This window comes from Neoarius graeffei, chromosome 5, assembly GCF_027579695.1.
Source record: "Neoarius graeffei isolate fNeoGra1 chromosome 5, fNeoGra1.pri, whole genome shotgun sequence".
In the NCBI taxonomy this organism is placed as follows: Eukaryota; Metazoa; Chordata; class Actinopteri; order Siluriformes; family Ariidae; genus Neoarius; species Neoarius graeffei.
This window is the reverse complement of record NC_083573.1, coordinates 67,292,066-67,315,584: the sequence shown is the minus strand read 5'-3', so window position 1 is coordinate 67,315,584 and position 23,519 is coordinate 67,292,066. Positions and strand designations below refer to the sequence as shown.

Genomic DNA, 23,519 nt, shown 5'->3' with positions numbered 1-23,519 from the left:
CATTTGTACACAATCTGTCTGACTGTGGATTGGTGGAGTCCAAACTCTTTAGAGATGGTTTTGTAACCTTTTCCAGCCTGATGAGCATCAACAACGCTTTTTCTGAGGTCCTCAGAAATCTCCTTTGTTCGTGCCATGATACACTTCCACAAACATGTGTTGTGAAGATCAGACTTTGATAGATCCCTGTTCTTTAAATAAAACAGGGTGCCCACTCCCACCTGATTGTCATCCCATTGATTGAAAACACCTGACTCTAATTTCACCTTCAAATTAACTGCTAATCCTAGAGGTTCACATACTTTTGCCACTCACAGATATGTAATATTGGCTCATTTTCCTCAATAAATAAATGACCAAGTATAATATTTTTGTCTCATTTGTTTAACTGGGTTCTCTTTATCTACTTTTGGGATTTGTATGAAAATCTGATGATGTTTTAGGTCATATTTATGCAGAAATATAGAAAATTCTAAAGGGTTCACAAACTTTCAAGCACCACCGTATGTGTGTGATTGGGATAATCAAAAACTACTTCATCCAATCGGCCCTAAGAAACACCATAGTAACAACTTTAATGTAACACCACATTAAATTTGTGTTACATTTTTATTATTTTCACCTCTCATTCACTCCTCACACTGGAGATGATTATGATGTTGATCCAGTTCTGCTTACACTGTTTCCTGTTCTTCAGGTTCAGATTTAATCCAGATTTAATCTGTTTTGGAGCCACTTGTCACTTTGGATCCAAGAGGTATGCCATGTTTTTTGTGAAAAAATCCAGATTTAATGTATGTCAAAATATTCATATTTTTGCTGTTTGGAATGCCCAGAGATACTGTGTTTGTTTGTTTGTTGGTCCTATAACTGACACACAGTTTATGACAGCAATCGTAGCTTACTGACAAGAAAAGCTTAGCATTAATAACTCTTCAGAGTGTTTATACTCTTCATAGTCTTTCATAATGTTAATCTCTTCGTCATTTCTTGTCGCTCAGATTGGAGAATTTCGTGAGCCTGCCGCTCTTGCTCACACTTCTAACATACGGGCATGGGGCAAAAGAGATGCAAATGAGTGCTTAATGTGCACATCTGCGGAAAAAAAATCTAGCAACTTGAAAATACAATTTTCATGTTGGTTAAGTACATATAGCCTGTGGTGCAAGTCATTATGCAGCATTAATTTGGAAAGTCCTCATGTTATTTCTAATGGAACTACTTAATGCAAGGCTTTTCTTGCTTATGTTCTTGCTTGTGATGTTTTACCTCATCATGCTTCTTCTGAGTCTGAATCAGGATCCCCATTTCCTACACCCTGTCCTGCAGTGTCTCCACCTGGTACCAGCAATTGACTCCAAAGACTTATGATGTTTCTCCTTCGCTTCAGCCAGAGCACCACACATTCACATTCTACAATAGTGGTCATGATTCATCATAAGGAGGGAAACTCAACCCTCACTAAAGTGTTAAGGTAAATCAGAGACTCCTTCATCTCATCATACCCGGACCTCAGTTTGCTGCAATTCATCCGCTGTCTCTCACACTCCTATAAAACATAGCCATGGGGTAAAAGAGGTTCAAACTTGAGTGTTTAATGTTCACATCAAATAAAAGCTGCAGGTGGCAAAGCGAACAGAAGGGGAACAGATACAGGATGTGAAAGATGCACTTTTGCTAGCAGTTACTCAAAACTTCTGCAGATTTTATCTAGGTGAACTTTTACATGTGAGCCTCCATCACATGACCCTATGGAGTCACAGAAGTGCCATAAAAAAAGAATAAATCTGCAAAAGAATAAGAAAATAAATGTTGAAAAAGAATAACAAAATGAATAAAAAATAAACAATAAAAATATGAAAATAAATGAATAAATAAAAATGAAAGAGCAGGAAAATAAATACAGAAATCGTGTGGATGTTTTATTTTCAGATATATATTGCAAGGATTGATTCAGGACACTCGTTTGGCAACATGACGTCATCATTATGACCAGTAAATCCAGAAATTAGTGTTTGTTATGAAAATACACTAAAAAAAATCATTGAATTGACCTGAGTTAAATGTGTAATTTGGTTGTATGTGAATAAACTGAGTTGCGTTTACAGTTTGTTTTCATACAGCCAGCATGATTTGTCCCAGAGTCGTCATCGTCTTCTTCTTCTTCTTTTGGCTGCTCCCGATTGGGGTCACCACAGCGGATCTTTCGTCTCCATTGTTCCCTGTCTTCCGCATCCTTCTCTACCACACCTGCCACTTTCATGTCCTCTTTCACCACATCCATGTATCTCCTCTTTGGCCTTCCTCGTTTTCGTGTGCTTGGCAGCTCCATCCTCAACATTCTCCTTCCAACATGCTCTGCATCTCTTCTCAGGATGTGCCCATACCATCTCAGTCTCATCTCTCTTAGCTTAATTCCCAAGCTCTCCACATGTGCTGTCCCTCTGATGTGCTCGTTCCTTATCCTGTCCAACCTTGTCACTCCCATCGCAAACCTTAACATCCTCAACTCCGCCACCTCCAACTTTGCCTCCTGTCTCTTCTTTAAGGGGACAGTCTCCAATCCATACATCACAGCTGGTCTCACTACTCTCTTATACATCTTACCTTTCACTTTTGCTGGGACTTTCCTATCACAAATGACTCCCAAAATCCTTCTCCAACTGCTCCACCCTGCCTGCACTCTCTTTCTCACCTCACTATTGCGGCCCCCATTTTCCTGCACAGTTGACCCCAGGTACTTGAATTCACCAACTTTCTTTACGTCTCCTCCTTGCATCTTCACTACACTCTCATCCCCATTCTCATTAATGCACATGTATTCTGTTTTGCTACTGCTCACCTTCATTCCTCTTCGTTCCAATGCATACCTCCATCTCTCCAAACCCAGCTCAACCTCCTTTCTACTTTCACCACATATCACAATATCATCCACAAACATCATTTCATGGTGACTCTTGCCTCACTTCGCCCGTCAAGCTATCCATCACTATGGCAAACAAGAAAGGACTCAAAGCAGATCCTTGATGAAGTCCCACCTTCACTTTGAACCATTCAGTCATTCCAACTGCACACCTCACTGCTGTTTCACTGTTCTCATACATGTCTTGCATCACTCTAATATACTTCTCATTCACTCCACACTTTCTCATACAATACCATAACTCATCTCTCGGCAATCTATCGTATGCCTTCTCCAGGTCTACAAACACACAATGTAGCTTTCTCTGGCCTTCCCTGTACTTCTCCATTAACATTCTTATAGGAAAAATTGCATCCAATGTGCTCTTCCTTGGCATAAACCTGTACTGCTGTTCACAGATTGCTACCTCTCTTCTCAATCTCGCCTCCAATACCCTTTCCCATAACTTCATGGTGTGGCTCATCAAGTTTATCCCTCTGTAATTACTGCAGCTCTGTACATCTCCCTTATTTTTGTATATTGGGACTAGCACACTCTTTCTCCATTCATTTAGCATTTTCTCATTCTCTAGGATCTTATTAAACAATCTCGTTAGGAACTCCACAGCCGTCTCACCCAAACATCTCCAAGCCTCAATCAGGATACCATCTGGTCTGACTGCTTTCCCAGTCTTCATTCTTTTCATGGCTGCCCTCACCTCACCCTTACTAACCAACTCTGCTTCCTGATTTGCTGTCTCCAATGAATCTGACCTTTTCTCTCTTGGATTCTCCTCATTTAATAAATCCTCAAAGTACTCTTTCCACCTTCTTAATACACTCTGTTTGTTAGCACATTTCCATTTACATCTTTCATCACTCTTACCTGCTGTACATCCCTCGCTTCCATGTTTCTCTGCCTAGCTAGTCTGTACAGGTCTTTCTCTCCTCCTTTGGTCTCCAGTCTTTCGTACAACTCCTGTTATGCATCTGCTTTCACCTTTGCTATTGCACTTTTTGCCTTCTGTCTCATCTCTTTCTATATAACCACCTGCTTTCCTCGTCTCTCTGATCATCCCAATTCTTCTTTGCTAACCTCGTCTCTTTTATAATTTCCTGCAATTCTTTGTTCCAACACCATGTTTCCTTGTCTTCCTTCCTCCTTCCCGATGACCACCCTAGCACCTTCCTTGCTACTAATATAGCAGTAGTATTCCAATCTTCTGGCAGACTTCCATTACCACTTAATGCTCGTCTCATTTCTTCCCTAAACTCCTTCTGATGTTCAGCCTCTTTTAGTTTCCAACACTTAATCTTCGGCTCCACTATTTCACGTTTCCTCTTTTTCACTTTTAAGCTCATTCTGCACACGACCACTCGATGTTGTCTAGCTACACTCTCCCCTGCCATCACTTTACAGTCTCCAATCTCCTTCAGGTTACCCCTTCTGCAGAGTATGTAGTCCACCTGTGTAGATCTTCCTCCACTCTTAAACGTCACCCTGTGCTGCTCTTTCTTCTCGAAGTATGTATTGACTATTGCCAAATTCATCCTCTTTGAAAAATCAACCACCATTTGCCCTTCCACATTTCTCTCTCTTACACCATATCTGCCCGTCACGTCCTCATCTCCTCTGTTTCCCTCGCCAACATGTCTGTTGAAATCTGCTCCTATCAAGTCAAGTCAAGTCAACTTTATTGTCAAATATGCTATACATGCTTGACATACAGCACAGATGAAATTTCAGTCCTCTCTGACCCACGGTGCAAACAGGCAATGCAATAAATAAAAACAGAATAATTGAAAAAAAATATATAAACAGTATAATCACTCAGATAAGAACTAGACATAGACTAAACACTCAAACAAACAATATAAACAGTATAAACACTCTAGATAAGAACTAGACATAGACTAAACACTCAAACAGACAATATAAACAGTATAAACACTAGATAAGAACTAGACATAGACTAAACACTCAAACAAACAATATAAACAGTATAAACACTAGATAAGAACTAGACATAGACTAAACACTCATATATACATACATACACACACACGTAAATTGGTGCAAATAAACAAACAGTCAAGGGCACTTGAGGTATAGCAGGTAAACATGAAATAAGCAGTATAAAGAAACTAGCAGCTGTTAAGGTGAGGTAGTGCGGAATAGTGCAAATAAGCAAGGTAAAGTGAGATATACGGTCCCTGAGTTCAGTGTGTTAATGAACGTTGAGATGTATGTGTGTGTGTGTGTTTGGGGGGGGGGGACTGTGAGGATGACACGTCAGGGGTGTGTGCGAGCAGAATCTGTGGCAGGGGGCAGAGGGGGGAGGAGGGGCAGGGTTAGGGTTCCTCCCTCGGTATACTTTCTACCACTTCATCCATCTTTTCCCAGAAAGACTCTTTCTCTTCATTCTCACATCCAACCTGTGGGGCATACACGCACACAACATTGATTACCACTCCTTGAATCTCCAACTTCATGCCTATCACTCTATCTGACACCCTCTTCACATCAATCACATTGTTGACCAACTCTCCCCTCAAAACAATACCAACACCACTTCTCTTTCCATCCACTCCATAATAAAACAACTTGCATCCACCTCCAATGTTCTTGGCCTTGCTTCCTTTCCACCTCGTCTCCTGCACACACAAAATGTCCAACTTCCTTCTTTCCATCATACCTGCTAACTCTCTCGCTCTGCCAGTCAGTGTTCCCACATTCAGTGTTCCTACCCTCAATTCTAAGCTCCTTCCCTTCCATCTTTCATGCTCTCTCCTAACATGCCTCCCCCCTGTCTTTTTCCTTCTCCGTTTTGGCGCAACAGTAGTATACTAACCAACAGTACCGGAGGCGACCGTTGTTAACCCGGGCCCCGACCGATCCGGTATGGTATTCTTTTCAATCCGCATGTTAGATTTGGCACAGTTTTATGCCGGATGCCCTTCCTGACGTAACCCTCTCCAATTTATCCAGGCTTGGGACCGGCACCAAAGGTACGCTTATGCACCCCCAGTGGCTGGATTATGATTTGTCCCAGAGTAAATGTGAAATAAATGGCACATATGTGGCTCCTGCTGCCTGATGAGATGTTTGATGATCCTGACTCTATTTGGCCTCCAGATGCTTTACCTCTTCTTGGAGCATTCTTCACCTGAGAATCACTTGCTGTTGCTGAGGATGGCCCACATACCGAACCTACAATTTGCTGTGAAACTGCTCTAGATGGTACCATAGAGATACCCTCAAAATGGCCATGGATTGTCTCACCGGGGTAGCCTAAAGATTGCACTTACTGAAATCAGTTTACGCTCAAGTCGTCTCATTCACTATTCAGTGGAAATTTTCACTTTCATATAGGGCTGCTCGATATTGGAAAAAATCGATATCACGATTTTTTCAGTAAATATCGATATCGCGATTTTTAAAACGATATTTATACACCTTTTTTTAAAGCCCTGATCATCAACACCTGAGGCACCGGGCCACATTTTTATAGTACAGGCCTCATAGGCTACCTGTCAACCCTTCCCGTTGTACCCTGAAACGCCTTTTACTTAAACTATTTACTGTGCAAGCGCGTACTTTGCATAGGTCCTATAGCCTGCACAAGGCTCACGTTCTCCTCACTCAACATTTCCGATCACAGAGGATGGAGCCAGCGCTGGTATTACCAGTGATTACTGCGTAACGTCCACGCTGGCTCGTAGCCAGCCAAGGATAAAATCTCTCTCTCACACACACACACACACACACTACAACGTAAGCTTGTGTGTTGTTAAGACACCAACATTAAACACGCACAATATAGAGACAAGTCCTTAAGAATTAACATGCATGAAAATAGGCTTCTCTTCCTTCATCTTCCAAATGTGGACTCCGCTATCTTTTTGGCATGTCAGCATTGAAATACCATTTGCAGAGATATTTCACTCGCCATTAAGAAAAGTAAAAGCAACACATGATTAGGGCTACATGATTAGCAGGGGGACACCGTTTTAAGCGCACGGAATTTTAAAAACAATGTAATTACATCTGAGTCTGTCTACATCGCGCAATAAACCCGTCCTTAGCAGAACCTACTTCAAAGCATGATGCTAGCTGCAGATGCACAAGTCAAAATCAAATGAACCCAAGTAAACATGCCGCGGCGGGCAACATTAATAACCAAATTGCCTTACCTTAAAACGCTGCCTTGACCACAGGACGACTTGCAATTATTCCACTTAAATCCACACGGTTTAACACATCTAACACAGCTAGCAAGCTGGATATGTGCTAATATTGTTGTGCTTGTTTTCTTCCGTAGATGCCATTTTTACATTACCCAGTCCCACATCCAAAAATATGACGTAAATGACAAAAAATCGTTTCATATCGATATTATGAATTTTGATATCGTTTGACACCAATATCGATATCGTGATAAAAATACGATATATTGCACAGCTCTACTTTCATACTATAGGCTTAAAGCTAAAAACATTAATGAGATAAAGATTGTCTGATGGTTGTGCTGAAGATCCTTTCAACACATCCTTTAGTACTGCTTGACTTTATAGCATACAGATGTGGAAGAGTAATGAGAAAAAATAATTGCACTGGTGTCTCCTAGAAGAGGATGGGGCTCCTTTTGAGAACGAGATCCTCTGAATTGCTGAGTGTGGATCATAATTTTTTGTAATAAATAAATAAATAAATAAATAAATTACAGTTGTCATTCGTGATTGTTACTTGTTTCAAGAATGTGATTTGAAAAAGGTCCTGTAATTGTAAGGAATTATGCCGTTAATGACTTTTCATTCACATATTTATAACAAGCAAAGGCACTGATTGGTCCATCACTAAGAATGAAAATAGTGAAAAAGTCTGAATACACTGCACTACATGGTTTACCTTAACATATGGTGGGCATACGGTGGTGCAGTGGTTAGTGATTAGCACTGTCGCCTCACAGCAAGATGGGTCTGGTTTCAAACCTCGCATCCTTTCTGGATGGAGTTTGCATGTTCTACTCATGCCTGCCTAGGTTTCCTCCCACAGTCCAAAGACATGCAGATTGGCTGCTCTAAATTGCCCATAGACATTTATGGTTGTTAGCCCTGCAATAGACTGGCAACCTGCCCAGTGTGCACCCTGCCTCTCACCCGAAATCAGCTGGGATTGGCTCCAGCTTCCCTGTGACCCCAGTGAATTAGTGATATAGATGATAGATAGACATACAGTGCTGTGCAAAATGCTGTAGACCAAAAATGGCTTAAAATAATGAAATTAAATGTTTCAACATTTAAAAAAATACCATAAACAGCAGTAAGCCATGACAAATGAAACAAAGTCAATATTTGGTGTGAGACGACCCTTTACTTAAAAAATAAATAAATAAATAAATAATAGCAGTCTCAGGTGCAGTTTGGGCAGTTTTATAAGGAAATGAACTATAAGTTTTACTGAGCATCTTGCAGAACCAGCCACAGTTCTTCTGGACACTTTGACTGTCACACTTGCTTCTTAAAGTGCCATTCCACCATTGGATGTATTCTTTGGCATAAAATACAATATATTTTGACAACATATGTAAATGGTATCACTAGATAGAGAAATCTTTTAGCTTCAAAATGATATATCAAACATAATTTTTTGACAACGACAAGTATATTAATTTTGCGACCAAAGTCACCTACCCTTTTAATTTCCGCGCGTGATGTCATCGGCAGGTTCCCCTTCTTGTGTACCACGTGACGTGTGACGTGGCACATATTATCAGCAATGGCGGATAGAACGCGATAAAAATAATACCAACAAATCTAGCTAATACCATTAAATCTAGCTAACTGAAAGATTAACTCAATTTTTTGCAATTTTTTTGGCCCCCATATACGAGGAGAAATGACTCTCTCACTTTGGGGGTTTCCTGGTCTAAAAATAGACCGACACGTGGTACACAAGAAGGGGAACCTGCCGATGACATCACGTTTCACTACCGCGCGGAAATTAAAAGGGTAGGTGACTTTGGTCGCAAAATTAATATACTTGTCGTTGTCAAAAAATTATGTTTGATATATCATTTTGAAGCTAAAAGATTTCTCTGTCTAGTCATGTTGTCATAAAATATATTGTATTTTATGCCAAAGAATACATCCAATAGTGGAATGGCACTTTAATTTTGCACCAAAACCCAGCAGCCTTCATTGTGTTTTCTTTTTTAATCTGAAAAGTGCTCTCTTATGGAATATGCTGCTCAGATACAAACTTTTTTTTCTGTAACATTTAATTTTGTGCTGGAAAATGAACGTTTGGACTCTAAAATGTTTTTGGACTGACTCAATAATGTAGAAGTCATGAAATAGAAATCTGTAACAAGTTTGTACGAAAAAAAATAGGGTGCTAAAACCTTTGCACTAAAAGTTTTGTTTATACCCTGTATGTCCAAATTAAGGCATGCAGTATAATGTGATTGGATATTATTGTGCACTTCATTTGTATTTGTTTGCTTTTGCCACTCAAACACCTTCCTACCATATTAACTAATACACTCAATACCATACTAATCTGCCCTGCCTCATGGTTGTTTCTACCCTTAACCAACATATCAACTGCACAGTTGAATATGTTTTTATAAAATTTTGGCACAATGGATTTTTAAGATTTTAAAAATGTAATATATTCCTATTTTTAGGCGCTGTCGCCTCACAGCAAGAAGGGTCTGGGTTCGAGCCCCGTGGCCGGCGAGGGCCTTTCTGTGCGGAGTTTGCATGTTCTCCCCGTGTCCGCGTGGGTTTCCTCCGGGTGCTCCGGTTTCCCCCACAGTCCAAAGACATGCAGGTTAGGTTAACTGGTGGCTCTAAATTGACCGTGGTGTGAATGTGAGTGTGAATGGTTGTTTGTGTCTATGTGTCAGCCCTGTGACGACCTGGCGACTTGTCCAGGGTGTACCCCGCCTCTCATCCATAGTCTGCTGGAATGGACCACTTGCATGTGACGTCACAGCCAATCCAGATTGTAAACAGACGACATCTTGTCGGTCAAACGCCTTTCCGCCTTCTACTTTTGGTTCCACTTCTACTTCTGGTTCTACTTCTACCTTTTCTGGAAAACCCTACTATATACAATTCTACTACAACGTCAACTCCACTGAAAATCAATAAAACATAAGACGAGTGGAATCCTGTGTTCGAGTCCTTCCCTTTCAAGTGTGGGAAACCCATGATGCTCATATACACTTGACAGTAGGCTGCCACGGGACCCTGACAGGCGTGCAAAATGGATTGCTGCTATCAGGTATACCATATATACAGTAATAGTGATAGACTACTGATACTTGATCTAACTGATAATATAAAATATTCAACCATAATAGTGGATATGGCGGCACATGATGGGGATGCTGCGGCTACAAGCTCTCCCTACCTGTGCACGTTTTTTATGTTTTTTGTGTGTATTTTTGCGTGTTGTTCGTCTGTACCGGACTTCAATATCCACTACAACCGTATGGACTTACTGGACATTGGTTTCCAGCAGAAAATGACGGTTTGTAGCGATTTCCATCACATGCACAACATTCCGGATGAGATAGCGAGACCAGCGGGGTCTCCGTGGATTGTTATCAGAAGCAAAGCGAAGGAGGCGGCGTCGGGAGAGGAAGCAAAAGCGAGGCTGCAGAGCCGGCCTGTTGACTAAGCTCAGAAAACAGCCACTCAAACTTCCACTGCCAAGCCTCTACCTCTCCAACGCCAGATCCATGGTAAACAAGATGGACGATTTGGAATTACAGCTGGAATTACCTTATTCTATTCTATTATATAATCGGCTGGTCAGTGCTAGTATTCAATACTTAAGTGACTTACCCGTCCAATGAGGATTGTTATTTTCTTGTTTACAAGATGCCACATCTGAGGGGGGCTGACAAATCCTGAATTTCTGTAAAGATAACTGTCCAGAGATTTATAAGCACGCAGTGCTTCACCACTGAACAGCGAGGGAAAGTTAATGAGGTAATTATCTGGCAGTTCAATATCCACTGACACGGTCGTGAAAACTATATGAAAACTATATTACATCCGTGTAGCGCGTATCGAGTGTGGGTGGAGCACAAAGGACGGCAGGACAACGTTTGGAGGCAGACAAGGCGATTTATTTTTATAACTTTTCAGTTTCCGTAATCTCATTCATTCATTCATTCATTCATACACACACACACTCGTCTGGTCCCGGGTTGCGCTCCCTCTCCTCTCTCTCTGCCTCCTTAAATAGGGAGCGGTTACTGGGAAAACACACACACAAACACAGGTTAATTATCCTCAGGTGTCGCGATTCTGCCACTCACCTTCCCCGGCTCCACCCTCCTGTCACAGACCGGCGCTTGACCACGCCCCCGCTGCCACATACCCCCACCGCCCGACTCAGGCCGGGCGCTCGTCCGGCCCGCAGCCGACTCCCCCCCCCTTGACGGGAGAGGAAGTCCGCTACGACCATCTGCGCCCCCGGCCTGTGGACCACCTTGAAGTTGAAGGGTTGGAGTGCCAGATACCAACGGGTAATCCGCGCGTTGGCATCCTTCATGCGGTGGAGCCACTGGAGGGGCGCGTGGTCCGAACAGAGAGTGAAAGAGCGCCCCAGCAGGTAGTAATGGAGGGCGAGGACCGCCCACTTAATCGCCAGGCACTCTTTTTCAATCGTGCTATAGCGCCCCTCACGCACTGACAGCTTCCGGCTGATGTACAGGACCGGGCGGTCCTCCCCCTCCACCTGCTAGGACAAAACGGCCCCCAGCCCTCTGTCCGACGCATCGGTCTGCAACACAAAAGGGAGAGAGAAGTCAGGGGAGTGTAAAAGTGGCCCCCCACACAGTGCAGCCTTTACCTCAGAGAAAGCCCGCTGGCACTGCTCCGTCCACTGGACCGGATCTGGCGCCCCCTTTTTAGTGAGGTCAGTCAGCGGGCTGGTGACGTCCGAATAATTAGGTATAAACCTACGATAGTAGCCAGCCAGCCCCAGGAACTGCCTCACCCCCTTTTTGGTCTTGGGCCTCGGGCAGGCCGCAATCGCTGCTGTCTTATTAATTTGGGGACGCATCTGCCCGTTGCCCAAGTGGAAGCCCAGATACCGTACTTCCACCCGCCCAATCGCACACTTCTTCGGGTTGGCAGTGAGTCCCGCCCGCCTCAGCGACCTAAGGACGACCCTCAGGTGTTGTAGGTGCCGCTGCCAATCATTACTATAAATGATGATATCATCTAGGTAAGCGGCCGCATAGGTGGCGTGGGGCCGGAGGACCTGGTCCATCAGCCGCTGAAACGTAGCGGGCGCCCCAAACAGCCCAAAAGGAAGTGTGACGAACTGGTGTAAGCCGAACGGTGTGGAAAAGGCCGTTTTTTCCCGGGATAATGGAGTCAAGGGGATCTGCCAATATCCCTTCGTCAAATCCAGTGTCGAGTGAAAGCGAGCCGTGCCTAGTCGATCGAGCAGCTCATCAATACGAGGCATTAGGTACGCGTCAAATTTAGACACCGCATTGACTTTTCTATAGTCCACACAGAACCGGACCAAGCCGTCGGCCTTGGGAACCAAGACCACCGGGCTGCTCCAGTCACTGTGGGACTCCTCGACGATGCCCATTTCGAGCATGGCCTGAAGTTCTTCCCGAACCACCTTTTTTTTGTGTTCGGGTAATCTATAAGGACGGCTCCACACTACCACCCCCGGGGGCGTCTCTATGTGGTGTTCTATGAGGTTAGTGCGACCGGGCAGGGGCGAGAACACATCCGAAAACTCGGCCTGCAACTGGGCGACCTCCGCGAGTTGGGTCAGGGAGAGGTGGTCTCCACAGGGGACCGGAGAGGTACGTGATGCCAATGACCCTTTTTGGACCTCCGGCCCCAGCTCCACCTTCTCCGGAGCTACCGACACCAACGCCACGGGGACCTCCTTGTTCCAGAGTTTCAGCAGATTGAGGTGGTAGATCTGTAGCGCCCCCTCCCTGTCCGTTCGCCTAACCTCATAGTCGACGTCCCCGACTCGCCGTGTGACCTCAAAGGGTCCTTGCCACTTGGCGATTAATTTGGAGCTCGACGTGGGCAACAGGACGAGTACCTTATCTCCCGGAGTGAACTCTCTAAGGCGCGTGCCCTTGTTGTACAGGCGGGCTTGCCATTCCTGGGCCTGCCGCAAATTCTCCTGAGTTAGGTGGGTGAGCGTGTGGAGTTTTGCGCGCAGATCCATAACGTACTGAATTTCGTTTTTGCTCGGTGAAGGTCCCTCCTCCCAATTTTCCCGCAGTACATCTAAGATGCCACGCGGGTTACACCCATATAATAATTCAAACGGGGAGAACCCCGTGGAGGCTTGGGGGACCTCTCGCACTGCAAACAACAAGGGTTCGAGCCACTTATCCCAGTTACGTGCGTCCTCACTTACGAATTTTTTGATAATATTCTTGAGGGTGCGGTTGAACCGTTCAACTAAACCGTCCATCTGTGGGTGATAAACGCTGGTGCGGATCGGCTTAATACCCAGTAGCCCATACAGTTCGCTCAGTGTTCGTGACATAAACGAGGTGCCTTGGTCAGTCAGAATCTCTTTCGGGATTCCAACCCGGGAGATGACGTGGAAGAGGGCCTCCGCAATACTGCGTGCTGAGATATTGCGAAGAGGCACCGCTTCCGGGTATCGCGTTGCATAGTCCACCAGAACCAATATAAAGCGGTACCCTCGTGTTGACCGATCTAATGGCCCGACGAGATCCATCCCAATTCTTTCGAACGGGGTCTCGATTAATGGTAGGGGGCGCAAGGGCGCTTTTGGAATGGCCGCTGGATTTACTAACTGGCATTCGCGGCACGCCGTACACCACTTACGGACGTCGCCGCGAATCCCCGGCCAATAGAATCGGGCCATTATCCGGGCGAGTGTCTTATCCTGCCCGAGGTGTCCAGCCATGGGATTAAAGTGAGCCGCCTGAAATACCAATTCCCGGCGGCAATTTGGAATTAGCAATTGGGTGACTCGCTCTTTTGTCTGAGTGTCCTGCGTCACTCGGTATAACCTATCCTTCAAAATGGAAAAATAGGGGAAGGACGGGGTGGCGCCCGGCTGGAGCGTCTGACCATCGATTACTCTCACTTGGTCAAACGCATGTCGCAGAGTCTCGTCTCGCGATTGTTCCAGTGGGAAATCTGCGAGGGATTCCCCAATAGAAAGAGGAGGGGCCGGTGGCTCCTCACTCTGTCGCGGAGATGACGTAGACGGCTCTGCGACCGCAGCTCCAGCCAAAGCGACACCGGGACCCTCCCCTGTTAACCGGCAGGACCCACTCTTTATTAGGCGTGCCATTAAACCCCGAAATCCCGGCCAATCAGTCCCCAAGATCAAAGAGTGGGTAAGGCGAGGATTAACCGCCGCCTTCACTATCGATTTCTCCCCTCTGAAATGTATGTGGACCGACACCAACGGGTAGCTGTGAATATCCCCGTGCACACACAACACCTTCACCCCTTGTGCTCCCCCCAATGCCTCGTCTTGCACCAGGCTTTGGCGGATCAAGGTCTGATTGCAACCTGAATCCACCAACGCCTGATATGTAGCCCCTTGTACACTTACCGGTATGCGATACGCTCCGGCCCAATCGAGGGCAGCCTCTGGCGCATCGGGGATCCGCACCACCACCCCCACTTCCATCGCTGCACACTGTTGCTGCAGGTGGCCCGGTTCCCCGCAGCGCCAGCAAACCGGCCCGGGCCTTCCCTCTGCAGCTGTGTTCTGGGGCTCACTCACCTGAGGGGGGGGGAGAGACAGACACAGAAGGGAGAAACGGGAGGGCACCACGGGTGCGGCGGGCCGGCTGGGGTGGAGCCGGCCCCCGCCTCCGCGGTGGGGGAATGGGGCGAGGACGGGACACGGGAGGAGGGGGGGGAGAAAGAGAGAGAGAAGAAGAGAAAGAAGATGCTGTCGTCCGCTGTCCTGCTGCCGGAACAGCTGCCAGATGATCCTCCGCCAGTCCCACGGCCTGATCCAGCGACGCCGGGCGGTGGCACTGGACCCACTCCGCGGTTCCAGCTGGTAAGCGGGCGATGAACTGTTCCAGCGCCACCTGGTCGATGATTCCCTCGGCGTCGCGATCTTCGGCCCTCAGCCACCGCCAGCAGGCGTCCCGGAGCTGCTGGCCGAACGCGAACGGGCTGCCGACTTCCTCCATCCGCAGCGCGCGGAAGCGCTGGCGCTGCTGCTCCGGCGTGCGCCCCACGCGCTGGAGGACAGCCCGGCAAAGGTCGGCGTAGGCCAGCCTGCGGTCGGCGGGGAGCTGTAGTGCGGCCAGCTGCGCCTCTCCCGTCAGGAGGGGGAGGAGGCGCGCCGCGCGCTGCTCCATCGGCCACCCCGAGGCTTCGGCGACCTGCTCGAACAATGTGATGAAAGCCTCGGGGTCGTCCTGCGGGCCCATCTTGGTCACGGTGAGGGGAGACGGGCCCGCGGCCGGGGCGCTGGTGGACCCCGCCGACGCGAGGAGACGCCGGAACGCCTCTCGATCTTCCTGCTGGGCCAGCACCAGGGCTTCAAAGCGGCGCTCCTGCTCCTTTCGGAGCGTGACAAGTGCCTGGTGCTGGCTCTGCTGAGCCGTGGCGAGGGCGTGGACCAAGTCCGCGAACGGGGAGGATTCCATGGGGCTGCTGTGTTGGTGCTCCACCTTTTCCCGGGTTTCGGCACCACTGTAGCGCGTATCGAGTGTGGGTGGAGCACAGAGGATGGCAGGACAACGTTTGGAGGCAGACAAGGCGATTTATTTTTATAACTTTTCAGTTTCCGTAATCTCATTCATTCATTCATTCATTCATTCATACACACACACACACACACACACACTCGTCTGGTCCCGGGTTGCGTTCCCTCTCCTCTCTCTCTGCCTCCTTAAATAGGGAGCGGTTACTGGGAAAACACACACACAAACACAGGTTAATTATCCTCAGGTGTCGCGATTCTGCCACTCACCTTCCCCGGCTCCACCCTCCTGTCACAGACCGGTGCTTGACCACGCCCCCGCTGCCACAGTCCAGTAATCGATAAGGGTCACTAATCTGTAGGTCGTTTATTTTAGACATATATCTAGTTATCTGTTCATTAGAAAAATGAGCCGTGTAGTCCGTCGGTTGAAATTGATCCATTTTGTACACGAGTGCAGCAGTATTCAGCTGTGTTGTTGACCGACAAGATGGCGGTTTACATTCCGATCACGTGACTGCAAGAGGTCTATGGAGCACTTGCATGTGAAGTCACAGCCGATCCAGATTGTGACAGACGCCATCTTGTCGGTCAAACGCCATATTCTGCCTTCTACTTCTACTTCTGGTTCTACTTCTGCTTTTACTTCTACCTTTTCTTCTGGAAAACCCTACCATATACAATTCTACTACAACGGCTGCGGCTACAAGCTCTCCCTACCTGTGCACGTTTTTTATGTTTTTTGTGTGTATTTTTGCGTGTTGTTCGTCTGTACCGGACTTCAATATCCACTACAACCGTATGGACTTACTGGACATTGGTTTCCAGCAGAAAATGACGGTTTGTAGCGATTTCCATCGCATGCACAACATTCCGGACGAGAAAAAAAAAAACATTCCGGACGAGATAGCGAGACCAGCGGGGTCTCCATGGATTGTTATCGGAAGCAAAGCGAAGGAGGCGGCGCCGGGAGCGGAAGCAAAAGTGAGGCTACAGGCAGAGCGGCCTGTTGACTAAGCTCAGAAAACAGCCACTCAAACCTCCACTGCCAAGCCTCTACCTCTCCAACGCCAGATCCATGTAAACAAGACAGACGATTTGGAATTACAACTGGAATTACCTTATTCTATTCTATAATTGGCTGGTCAGTGCTATACTCAATACTTAAGTGACTTACCCGTCCAATGAGGATTCTTGTTTACAAGATGCCACATCTGAGTCGCTGACAAATCCTGAATTTCTGTAAAGATAACTGTCCAGAGATTTATAAGCACGCAGTGCTTCACCACTGAACAGCGAGGGAAAGTTAATGAGGTAATTATACACGTCCGGGTATTCCTCTGGCAGTTCAAAATCCGGTCGTGAAAACTCCATCCGGTAAGCCATAAGGGTCACAAATCTGTAGATCGTTTATTTTAGACATATATCTAGTTATCTGTTCATTAGAAAAATGAGCCGTGTAGTCCGTCGGTTGAAACTGATCCATTCTGTACACAAGTGCAGCAGTATTCAGCGGTGTTTTTGACCGACAAGATGGGGGTTATGTACTTTCCGGTCACGTGACTGCAAGATCTCTATAGGCTCCAGCTTGCCTGCGACCCTGCACAGGATAAGCGGCTACAGAAAATGGATGGATTCCTATTTTTAAGGTCTCTTCTATCTGAAAAAACACCATGATTTATCTCTTACCTACCAAATTCATGCTTTACACCCTAATCTTTGGTGAGTGATTTGTGGTGCTGCGTCTGCCCTTAGAGTGGGGAGAGTATGGGAGAGTGTGCCGCTCCACACAGTTGTGCTGAAATAAGATACTCTTTATGCAAATTGATTAAGAGGGTTTGGAGCCCCACACCAATCAGAATGCTGGGAAGATTTTTTTTTCTTCTCACAGGCTTATTTCACTGTCAAAGTCAGCTCTACCGCATTTTTGAGAAGTCAGTTCTCAGGATGTCATTTACATCCGTTGGCTGTATACGGCCCACTGAAAAAAAGTGTGAACACATCAAACCCATCATCGTCAGCAGTACTTTTCCAAACAAACTGACACCCATGCTCATGTGTGTTAAATGAGGGACAGTGACATGGATAAATGAAGGGTCCTTCATGAGCTGTATGTGGGCTCCTTCTGGGTGTTGAAAGGGCTCCTTTATTTTACAACTTATTTTAACTAGGAAAACAGAATAAAGGACCCATAGTACAGTTAACTTCTCATCTCATCTCCTCTAGCCGCTTTATCCTGTTCTACAGGGTCGCAGGCAAGCTGGAGCCTATCCCAGCTGACTACGGGCGAAAGGCGGGGTACACCCTGGACAAGTCGCCAGGTCATCACAGGGCTGACACATAGACACAGACAACCATTCACACTCACATTCACACCTACGGTCAATTTAGAGTCACCAGTTAGCCTAACCTGCATGTCTTTGGACTGTGGGGGAAACCCACGGGGACACAGGGAGAACATGCAAACTCCGCACAGCACCCACGTGCAATGAACCGGTGCTACAGGTGCTCTAGCCCCTGCCCCTTTTCTGTTTGCTGTCCAAAGTGCCCTTTTCATAGGGACTGTTTTGTTGTTTTTTTTTTTTTTTTTTTTAATATTTGTAAAAGATAAGTTAGCTCCAACATCAATATTCTCTACAATTTGACAATAATATATGAAATTATAGATTTATAAAATAACGTTTTTCTATGTAAATGCGGGCATCAATCCGTGACGTCATGCATTCAGTGAACCTCTGTGCAGAAAGCGCATGCAGGCGGTTGACAGTGGAAGACAGTGCGAGGAACAGCATGGTAAGGTCACACTGAAAGTCTCCTTTCATTTCTTATCTGAACATGCAATATTGTGCAGCTTAGAACACAACAGTAAATGCGTAGGGTTGTTTATCATTTAATGAAGCCGCCTAGGCTATATTTAAACCGTTTGCTCCATCCATTTCATTAACGTGCACTGAAAAAAATGGCCTGTTAAATTAACACAAAAAAATCTTGTACATCGGTTGCACTTATTAAAATCATATCCACTAAGACCAATTAAGTCATGTTCAGTCAAACAGAACATGACTTAATTGGTCTTAGTGGATATGATTTTAATAAGTGCAACCGATGTACAAGATTTTTTTGTGTTAATTTAACAGGCCATTTTTTTCAGTGTGGCAGATTCGGAAACTTTAGTTTGAACGACGGCGTTAATAACATATTCTAGCAGCTTCGAAAACTTAAGGCTGAATGACGACGTCCACAACATATTCTAGGCTGTCAGACCTTCTTCTGCTGGCAACTGAGAAAGATATCCATATTGAATACAATGTTGTCATAGACATTTTCAAGAACATGGCAAACCGAAGACTGCTGCTTTGAAGAATACTGCAGCATTTAGATGGATCACACACACACACACACACACACACACACACACACACACACACACACACACACACACACAGAATGTTCAGTTGCATTTGAAATTTAGTTTTGAATAAAGTTAACTTGTGTGAAAAATTTGTTCCAGGTGCCCTTTTTTGAATGTTGAGCCCCTGCCCCTCCAAAGGTCTTTGCACGGCCCTGCCGCACAGAAAGGCCCTTGCCGGCCACGGGGCTCGAACCCGGACCTTCTTGCTGTGAGGAAACAGCGCTAACCACGACACCACCGTGCCGCCCATAAGCTTACATTTAACACTAATTGTTATTCAATTACTTGAATAACTAGAGTTAAAAAAAAGACTTCACCTGCCACAACCAGTCCATGGCCAAGAGCCAAAGAGAGCAAAATTGGCCATGCTCTCCATGTGTGGGTGGGAGAGACGGCATACTCTCTCCCCTGTCAGACATGGTGACACTAGCAAGTCACTGACTCACATTGCTTTCTAGAAAAGTGGTGACATCAAAATGAGGTTAATATTCTACATATTCATACCTAATTGTGAAACTGGAGCTTTCTGTTTGCCACCATGTCTCATTATTGAAGAGAATGAAGATGCTGCTAGAGACAGTAGCAGATGCAAGCAGATACAAACATTCACATGAAGCTTAACTGCCATGTGTCTGGTAATATTAAGCTATTTCATTCACTACATACAGGAATTTATCTAAAATTGGCAACAGCAACACATAACAGAAGAACATAACACTGTTAGAGAGTGTGCATATTTATGACCCTTCCTCAGCCTGGTGTGGAATACAGTATGAAAGTTTATGGACAAGCACAAACATACACGATGAATGGAATTAGATAATGGCTGATTTTTACAGTGGTGCTTGAAAGTTTGTGAACCCTTTAGAATTTTCTATATTTCTGCATATGACCTAAAACCTCATCAGATTTTCACACAAGTCCTAAAAGTAGATAAAGAGAACCCAGTTCTCTTTATGGGACCCCCTTGTGCAGCAATAACTGCAACTAAATGTTTCGGGTAATTGTTGATCAGTCCTGCACACTGGCTTGGAGGAATTTTAGCCCATTCCTCCGTACAGAACAGCTTCAACTCTGGGATGTTGGTGGGTTTCCTCACATGAACTGCTCGCTTCAGGTCCTTCCACAACATTTTGATTGGATTAAGCTCAGGACTTTGACTTGGCCATTCCAAAACTTTAACCATTCTTTGGTAGAACGACTTGTGTGCTTAGGGTCGTTGTCTTGCTGCATGACCCACATTCTCTTGAGATTCAGTTCATGGACAGATGTCCTGACATTTTCCTTTATAATTTGCTGGTATAATTCAGAATTCATTGTTCCATCAATGATGGCAAGTCATCTTGGGCCAGATGCAGCAAAACAGGCCCCAATCATGATACTACCACCACCATGTTTCACAGATGGGATAAGGCTCTTATGCTGGAATGCAGTGTTTTCCTTTCTCCAAACATAACGCTTCTCATTTAAACCAAAAAGTTCTATTTTGGTCTCATCCATCCACAAAACATTTTTCCAATACCCTTCTGGCTTGTCCACGTTCTTTTTGGAGAGCAGTGGCTTTCTCCTTGCAACCCTGCCATGCACACCATTGTTGTTCAGTGTTCTCCTGATGGTGGACTCATGAACATTAACATTAGCCAATGTGAGAGAGGCCTTCAGTTGCTGAGAAGTTACCCTGGAGTCCTTTGTGACCTCGCCGACTATTACACGCCTTGCTCTTGGAGTGATCTTTGTTGGTCGACCATTCCTGGAGAGGGTAACAATGACCTTGAATTTCCTCCATTTGCACACAATCTGTCTGACTGTGGATTGGTGGAGTCCAAACTCTTTAGAGATGGTTTTGTAACCTTTTCCAGCCTGATGAGCATCAACAACGTTTTTTCTGAGGTCCTCAGAAATCTCCTTTGTTCTTGCCATGATACACTTCCACAAACATGTGTTGTGAAGATCAGACTTTGATAGATCCCTGTTCTTTAAATAAAACAGGGTGCCCACTCACACCTGATTGTCATTCCATTGATTGAAAACACCTGACTCTAATTTCACCTTCAAATTAACTGCTAATCCTAGAGGTTCACATACTTTTGCCACTCACAGATATGTAATATTGGATCATTTTCCTCAATAAATAAATGACAAAGTATAATATTTTTGTCTCATTTTTTTAACTGGGTTCTCTTTATCTACTTTTAGGACTTGTGTGAAAATCTGTTGTTGTTTTAGGTCATGTTTATGCAGAAATATTGAAAATATTTTTCCAGTGTCAGTAACACTGTGACTGTTACTACGCCTGAGTAAACTGTGAGAGAAATATGCCATTTTTTATCCTTGCCTAAGTTTTGTTCGAGATTAGACAGTAGATAACACCATGATAGCATAGGCCCAATGCATAAAGATGCCAATTTTTTCATTCAGCAACTCCTTGACTACAAGTGGACAAAACATAGAAATACCACCAGGGTTCTCCAGAAAATCTGAAGTAGCCAGCGAAAAAAGGAGTAGGCGGTTCTGGAATTTGCAGCGGGAAAGCCTTTGGCACGCTAATGCATTACAATGCAAAACATTTTGAAATTTACATTCCTTCTGGTGGCTTCTGGTGCATTCTCAGCTAATAAATTATGAACAATTTCCCTGTAAAATACTTGCAAAATATGTATGAAATTTCCCTTTATATGTATGTGTGCTTGGCTTTCTCAGTTACCCTCTGTAGTATGCTACCTGGCTCTGTAACATAACTACGTACAGTGGTGCTTGAAAGTTTGTGAACCCTTTAGAATTTTCTATATTTCTGTATAAATATGACCTAAAACATCATCAGATTTTCACACAAGTCCTAAAAGTAGATAAAGAGAACCCAGTTAAACAAATGAGACAAAATATTATACTTGGTCATTTATTTATTGAGAAAAATGATCCAATATTACATATCTGTGAGTGGCAAAAGTATGTGAACCTCTAGGATTAGCAGTTAATTTGAAGGTGAAATTAGAGTCAGGTGTTTTCAATCAATGGGATGACAATCAGGTGTGAGTGGGCACCCTGTTTTATTTAAAGAACAGAGATCTGTCAAAGTCTGATCTTCACAACACATGTTTGTGGAAGTGTATCATGGCACGAACAAAGGAGATTCCTGAAGACCTCAGAAAAAGCGTTGTTGATGCTCATCAGGCTGGAAAAGGTTACAAAACCATCTCTAAAGAGTTTGGACTCCACCAATCCACAGTCAGACAGATTGTGTACAAATGGAGGAAATTCAAGACCATTGTTACCCTCCCCAGGAGTGGTCGACCAACAAAGATCACTCCATGAGCAAGGCGTGTAATAGTTGGCGAGGTCACAAAGGACCCCAGGGTAACTTCTAAGCAACTGAAGGCCTCTCTCACATTGGCTAATGTTAATGAGTCCACCATCAGGAGAACACTGAACAACAATGGTGTGCATGGCAGGGTTGCAAGGAGAAAGCCACTGCTCTCCAAAAAGAATATTGCTGCTCGTCTGCAGTTTGCTAAAGATCACGTGGACAAGCCAGAAGGCTATTGGAAAAATGCTTTGTCGATAGATGAGACCAAAATAGAACTTTTTGGTTTGAATGAGAAGCGTTATGTTTGGAGAAAGGAAAACACTGCATTCCAGCATAAGAACCTTATCCCATCTGTGAAACATGGTGGTGGTAGTATCATGGGTTGGGCCTGTTTTGCTGCATCTGGGCCAGGACGGCTTGCCATCATTAATGGAACAATGAATTCTGAATTATACCAGCGAATTCTAAAGGAAAATGTCAGGACATCTGTCCATGAACTGAATCTCAAGAGAAGGTGAGTCATGTAGCAAGACAACGACCCTAAGCACACAAGTCGTTCTACCAAAGAATGGTTAAAGAAGAATAAAGTTAATGTTTTGGAATGGCCAAGTCAAAGTCCTGACCTTAAGCCAATTGAAATATTGTGGAAGAATCTGAAGCGAGCAGTTCACGTGAGGAAACCCACCAACATCCCAGAGTTGAAGCTGTTCTGTACGGAGGAATGGGCTAAAATTCCTCCAAGCCGATGTGTTGGACTGATCAACAGTTACCGGAAATGTTTAGTTGCAGTTATTGCTGCACAAGGGGGTCACACCAGATACTGAAAGCAAAGGTTCACATACTTTTGCCATTCACAGATAGAAGAAGAAACCTTTATTTGTCACATCCACATTTCAAGCACAGTGAAATTCATCCTCTGCATTTAAGCCATCTGAAGCAGTGAACACACACACACTCAGAGCAGTGGGCAGCCACACCTGAGCACCCGGGGAGCACTTAGGGGTCAGGTACCTGGCTGAAGGGCACCTCAGCCCAAGGCCGCCCCACGTCAACCTAACTGCATGTCTTTCTTTGGATTGCAGGGGAAACCGGAGCACCCAGCGGAAACCCACACAGACAGAACATGCAAACTCCACACAGAAAGGCCCACACTGGCCTCAAACCCAGAACCTTCTTGCTGT

The 23,519-nt window shown here is 45.1% G+C and overlaps 1 long non-coding RNA gene across 1 annotated transcript; it reads left to right on the top strand.

Annotated features, from left to right (window-relative positions):
- The first annotated feature begins 698 nt into the window (after positions 1 to 698).
- Positions 699 to 23,492, top strand: LOC132886994 (uncharacterized). The gene is made up of 3 exons (XR_009654758.1): positions 699 to 757; positions 1,330 to 1,474; positions 23,421 to 23,492. It is a non-coding gene; the product is annotated as an uncharacterized LOC132886994 (long non-coding RNA).
- Positions 23,493 to 23,519: the final 27 nt, after the last annotated feature.